Genomic DNA, 6,736 nt, shown 5'->3' with positions numbered 1-6,736 from the left:
GAGGGGGCGGAGCCCACAGGAAACTACAACTCCCAGCAGGTCGTGCGCTGGCGCCGTGGAGGCTGCTGGGAGATTGGGTCTCCTTCGCTCTTCCCCAATTGTGCAGGGGCTGCCATTGAGCCGGCGTCGCTACAAAACTGTGGTCGCCAAGTGATGATGTTGTGAAGTCGCCCGCCCGTCCCCGCCACGCCCGGGCGGTTACTGGCAGCGGCGGCCGCTTGGGCTGCTGCTCTCAGGCTGCCGCTGCTTTAGAGACTTCTCCCTGAGGGAGCGCGGGCGGAGGACGACAGACGTCTAGCTGTTCCTGTGAGTAACCTTCCCGCGCGCGACCCAAACTTGCCCTTGCCAGCTTCCCCTGAAGTCGGAGGAACCTCCCCGCCCCGCGCTCCTCCCGGTCCTCGGAGGTCACGCGCGGACACCGGAGCCCGAGGCTGGGAACCGGAGGGCTGGGTCCTCCCGGGTCCACCCCCGTGGTGGGAAGTGGGTTGTTTGCAAGTGTGGGTGCGAAGTGATGGGCGCTGGGCTCTGGCCTTCGGGTTCACCCCAGCTGCACCTCCGAGGATTGGCAGCCTCTCATCCTCTGCTGCAAAGCATCCACCTGGAGCCCCGTCCCCGAGCGATGAGCGGCTTTAGTGTCTGGACGTTAAACCCTAAGCCTCGCTCGCCATCTGTGATGTGAGTGATCGGAGAGGGTCTTGGAAAGAGCTTTTTCTATGTTGAGTGAGTTGGGCTTTTCTTGCGGTTGATTTTGAGCCGGACACCACTCGTCCTTCTAACGAAACGGTTGACTTTAGTTTCAAGCGTAAATAATGGATATTGGCAGATGTCGTTTTTAGTACCAGCATAAAGATAATCTCCCAAACACTTAAAAGATTTCTGGGTCATAATAATAGTGGTGAACTCAGTTACTTGCACACAACCTTTTATTTAAACCTGCAGTTTCTGTGCAGGAATACGAGTAGTTTTTCATTGGAAATTCATCAAGGTACAATGGACATAGGAATAAAATGAAGTGGACTTTTCCAGTTTTTTTTTTTAGTCTATTTCAGTAAATTTTTTCCCCACCTTCAAATCTTTGCTGTAGAATTGGAAGTCTGAGCTACAGTGATCTCCAAATAACATGTCAATGGTGGTGATGTGACACTTCAGAACAAATTGTGAGGGACATTTGGTGGTGAGAGGGGGCAGGGATGAAGACACTTTATCATCTCAGCAGTTATTCCAGCCTTCTATTTTAAAATTAAGTGTGTTCAACAAGTCTGAGGTATGCAGCAAGTACATAGCGTGTGAAAGACACTAGTTTGTTATTTCACAGTTTTTTATTTCTACGATGGAAGGGGTGGGAAAGAACAAACATTTACTTTCAGTCGGCCAGGCACCCCAGTTACTAGCTCTATGTACATTTGCTCACTTAGTCACTATAATAACCCTGTTGCACTAATCTGAGGCTCACAGTCTTTGCTTATGTAACAAGTGCAGATTCAAAGCTAGATCTGCCTTGCTTCCGAGTTACAGGTCAGGTCACTTGTGCCTGCTTCAGAAATTACTGACCCTAAAGATTGGGTGATTAAAAAGTATTTTCCGGCGTTATTTCCTAGCGTTGCCTAATACGTTGATTCCTCTACATCGTTGACAGCTAGAATGAGTCCTGAACCCCTGCTTTAGTACTTTGGAACAAGTTGTTCTCTCTGCTTGCAATTCCCATCCGCCACAGAGCTGCTTGTTAAGACCCTATAAGGCCATTCCAAATCCACCTCAGTTTACTTTTGTAAGACATGATAGGATGGGATTTTCATCTCAAAAGTCCTTTCCAGTTCAAGGGTTTAAGTGATTCTGCGATTGAAAATATGAGCCGAGGAGTGTTATTCTCCATGAAAATGGTTGACATCTATAGTCACAAAGAGTAGAAAAACCTGTTTCTTAAAAATTTTACTTCAATACCCAAAATACATTAAACACCGATATAAGGAATGAGACAGATGACAATATATTATTTCATGTTTGTTTTGAGCTCTGTTTATATCATCTGTACCGGTTTTTGAACCTCTTTACTTGCTATCCTCTTTAGTTGGTAAGAAATTGGAGGCATTAAAGTAATATTCACGTTTAAAATGGCAGTAATTAAAGGAACCGAATTATTCCATGGTTTTCAGTCATATTTGTTCAGACCTGTAGTGTTCGTGTAATAATAGGAAACATTTATATAACACTATGTGTTAGATACCCATCTAAATGTCTTACCTATATTAACTCATCCTCACAGGAGCACTATGAGGTGTTTTTAGAGACAGGCAACTGAAGCAGAGAATAAGTTAATATACCTGAGGTTGTTCAGCTACTAAGTGGTAGAACTGGATGTCAAACCCAGGCAGTCTCAGAATCTTTAACAGTTATTGAGCACCTACTGTGTACCACCCCCACAACTGGATGCTTTTATTATAATTAGGCCATTTAACTTTACAACTGTCTTGTATAGAATGGAAGTTCAATGTATAGTGACTTGCCCAAAGTCACAAGATAAGTAAGCGTTAAAGCCAGGATTTGAACCCGTGCTTGCCTTTCTTCAAAGTCCCTGTTCTTTCTTTTACTTTCTCTTAATCAGATCTTTATTAAATACCTTCAGTGGGCCAGGCGCTGTGCTAAGTGCTAGGGATTTAGTCTCTGCTCATATGGAATACAGCCTGAAGAGGGAAAGAGACAAGTGTGATAGTGCGTTGATAGGATAGCATACGGAGAGCAGCATACGGAGGGACTGTGGGAACACAGAGAAAGGACAGTGAAATCTGCCTGGGGTGAGAAGACTTGACCAGTGATTAAAGTGATTTTTAATCACTTTACCAGTCTTAGAAAATCAAATGGAAATTAGCCTGGGTAAAGCAAAGGAGAAGGGGCTGTCATGGACCGAATTGTGTCCCTCCAAAATTCAAATGTTGAAGCCCTCAGTCCCATAACCTCAGAATGTGCCTCTATTTGGAGATAGGGCCATTAAAGAGGTGGTTAAGGTAAAAAGAGACCTTTAGGGTGGGTCGTAATCCATTCTGACTGGTGTCCAAAGAGGAATTTTGGACACAGACAACAGGGATGTATGCATAGAGGAAAAAACCGTGTGAGGACACATCAGGAAGGCAGCCGCCGGCAAGCCTCAGGAGAAACCAAACCTGTCAACACTTTGATCTTGGACTTGTAGTTTCCAGAACTGTAGAAAATAAAGTTCCGTGGTTTAAGCCACCTAGTCTGTGGTATTTTGTTATGGCAGACTAACACAGGGGTGTTCTAGCCAAAGGAGTGACTTACAGAAAGCCTGTGCGGTATGGCCAGGCGATTAGGTTTCATGGTGACAAGTGTTGAGCGATGAAGCTGGAGACGAGGCTGGGGCCATATTAGGCTGATTTTGTATGAGATGCTGATAGGTTTAAACTTTATCCTAAGGGGAGCGGAATGGAGGGGTTTGTGGCGGTGGAAAAACGTTAGATCTACATTTTAGAAAGACTACTCTGTGAGCCTTGTGGAGGATGGATCAAAGGGGATAAGACTGGAGGCAAGGAAGCCAGTTAGGTGTCTATTGGCACAGAAAGCTGAACTAAATATTTTCTCAGAATATTGAAATATCAAACTAAAACAGAACTGTTGTTAACATAAGGAAGATTTTAAAGGGCACAGTGAACCATTAGGGCATACATAAGAAGATTTAGGAAGAATTTGTATATACCTGTTTTGTATCTAGAGACTGGATTTGCTTTGACATTTTGTTTTCTATAAATAAGTAAAGCTTTACTCAACTGTTACAGAGTATTCACTATTTTTCCACTGCATTTAACAGACAGTTTATGGTGCCTACACTGTTCTAAGCCAAGTTCTCTGACACCCTTATGATATGTCTGCTGTTATGATCTCCATTTTATATGTGACGATATGGAAGCACAGAGAGGGTAAGTAACTTGCCCAGAGTCACATAGCTGATAAATGGCACTGTTAAGATTCAACTCAAGCAGTCTGTCTTCAGAGTCTGTGCTCTTAGCCGTTATACTATGCTGTTGCCGTATATTATTTATCAAGATCTTCAGCTGTCTATGAAAGGAGGAGGGAGAATACAAAAATAAGTTGAGTGTTGCCTTAGGGAGTACACAGTTTATCAGAGGAGATAGGAACAATTATAAGTTAAAAAAAACAAGTATTTTAGAGAAAAGTGGAAAGTATTAGGAGGCAATGCTTACTTTGAGTTGGGGCCCTTGGGAAATCTTGGTGGAAAGAGTGGTGTTTGAACTGGGGAGGTAAAGAATGGCTGGACTTTGAATGTGTAGAAGGGAGAGAGGACATTAAAGGCAGAAGAAATCGCGTGAACATAAAGGGTTAGGAATTTCCTGGTGTGTCTAAAGAACTAGTAAATGTAGTCCCTTGTTTTGGCTGGAATATATTGTGTGGTTGGAGATGCCGGTTTGGAGGGCGGGAGGACAGCAAATGTTTGGGAAGAGAACCCTCAGGGAGTGAGGGGCAAAGAAAATGGTGAGGTTTTAAGCCAAATGATTGAGGTGCATACTAGATGTAGCAACTATCTTTCAGAAGAGAGTAAAATTCATCTAGTCCCAACTCATCAATTAATCAGTCCTGTCTTCACTGCCTTGCAAATCCCTCTTACTGTTTCCATTCACCCAGCTTATGCCTTTATTACAATAATCCAGGCATAATGTGAGAAAATTTCTTAATTATTTCACTGTCTCTGATCTCTCCATTCCTGAAATTTATCCTGTATCTTGACTCCAGATTTATTTCTCAGATGTCACCTTCCATTTAGAAACTTGTTCCCTCTGGGATCAAGTTCATCTGAACTAGTCAAATTTAAAGCTCCAAGTAGCTTCTCCATAATCATTCCTGCCTAACTTGGTCTGTACACTGTGGCCACATTGGCTGTGTCTGCTGTTTGCTTTGGGGCCTCTTTTTTTTTTCCCTTTGTCCTTTACCTACCAAATACCCTCATTCTCACTATCCAGATCTTTCCATCCTTGAGGAACCCACTTAAGTCTGACTCCTATGTGAAGTTCAGCTAGAAAAGAGCTCTCCCCTCACTGACTGTCTGTAGAACAATTCTGTTCTAATACTCATTAAATACTTACTTATCTGGTGGTGTTATTTTGTTTTCTTAGATTTCTTAGATTGTTAGAGCTCTCCCCTTTAGCTCTTAGATTTTTTAGATCTTTAACCTCCCTTAGGCTGTCATATACTACTTTTTATCTCTATTCATTACTTTTAGTTTAATTCAAGAGGCATTTATTGGAAACTGTCCAGTAAGCAGCTGATTGACCAGTTGTTAATTGAGATCATTTTATCAAAATTGCTTTTATAGCTGGCTTCTTAATATGTAATGTTCTAACTTTATTCCTAGCTTTACTACCGACTCACACAACCTTGGGAATGTCCTGTTTAACCACCCGGAATTATGGTTTATTCGTGCTAGAAAATGAGCATGCAAAGTCTACCCGTGATACAGAGGTGGAACTAATTCATGTTGTAATGATCATTGAGGTCTTTGAAGCTTATCCATATATCTCTGTCAGTGTTTGCCAAACTTCAAGTTCTTTCTCTTTAGAAAGCTTTCTGACAAGTCATGGAGAAGAAAGGAATAGTTCAAATAAAATAGGGTCTAATTTAAGAGTGTTACGCTGTATTGTGTAACAATGGAGTTGATAAATTATGTGTGTTAATGATGAAAGAACTCACCCACCAGTTCAGTTAATAGTTCATTTCAACAGCAAGTATTTATCAAGTTGCTTGAGTTCCTGCCAGTATATTCCCATTCTGATCAGCAAGCAAGAGGAAAGGGAGAAGATAGCACCTTCCCCCTTCCTTCCTGGAAGAGGACTTTCAGGAAGTAAATTGTAGCATATGTTGTGAAAGAAACAAATTAGTTGCTATGTTAGAAAATAAAGGTGGCAGGGGAGGCTCCTTTAGACAAGTGGACTGGTAACTTCTCCCTGAGGATGTTTTCAGCTGAGAACTGAAGGGTGAGAAGTTGTTACCATATAAAGAACAATACCAAAGTCTGTTCAAGGGAGAGTGAATAGCTACGAAGGCGCAGAGGTGGAAGGGTGTGATGAGGAAGTGAAAAGAAATGACAGAAGGCCTGTGTGTCTGTGGCTGAGTCTGAGCAAGGAGGAGAGTGGTGCAAGATGAGGGAGGAGAAGGAGTCAGGGGCCAGACTGCGGCAGACTTTATAGGCTGTGATTTGAAGTGTGGATTTTTATTCTAGGTATTATTAAGAACCATTAAATTTTTTTTAAGGAGTTTAGTTTTAAAAACATTATTCTTGTTTCCTTTTAGAGAATAGAGAGGAGCAAGAGATTAAGAATAGAATCCTGTTAGGAGATTGGTTCATAGTCTAAGAGATGATGACAGCTTGCATTAAGATGGTAAAAGAGGGGATGAAGAGAAGTGGGTAAATTTGACATATATATTGGTATTAGACTGTACGGGATTTGGTACTGCATTGGATGTGGCAAGGTGAGAGAAAGGAGGCATCTACTGTTTGTTAGATCAACTCAGGGGATCATAATCAGCTTGTGAAAAAATTGAGTGGAGCTCAGGAAGAAGTCTGGTCTGAAGAGCCAGATTGGGAGTTATTAACACTAAAAAGATAGTTTAATCTGTCGTAGTGGTTGGTTGGCACAAAGGAAAATGAAGAACAGTAGCAGTAAAGAACCTGGTCACAATTGGAACTCTGGGAAACACCAACATTTAAGCA

At 42.3% G+C, this 6,736-nt stretch overlaps 1 protein-coding gene across 2 annotated transcripts in view; it reads left to right on the top strand.

Moving 5' to 3' along the window:
- Positions 1–10: 10 nt before the first annotated feature.
- Positions 11–6,736, top strand: part of TRAK2 (trafficking kinesin protein 2) — a 61,779-nt gene continuing 55,053 nt past the window's right edge. Inside the window, exon 1 of one of the 2 annotated variants that reach the window (XM_046658332.1) lies at positions 11–306. The gene's annotated coding sequence lies outside the window, so the exon portion shown is untranslated. The remainder of the gene's footprint in view (positions 307–6,736) is intronic. The other variant, XM_046658334.1, reaches the window with a different exon arrangement.

This window comes from Equus quagga, chromosome 4 (assembly GCF_021613505.1).
Source record: "Equus quagga isolate Etosha38 chromosome 4, UCLA_HA_Equagga_1.0, whole genome shotgun sequence".
Taxonomy (NCBI): Eukaryota; Metazoa; Chordata; class Mammalia; order Perissodactyla; family Equidae; genus Equus; species Equus quagga.
The sequence above is the reverse complement of the archived record's forward strand: the minus strand, read 5'-3'. Positions and strand labels throughout refer to the sequence as shown.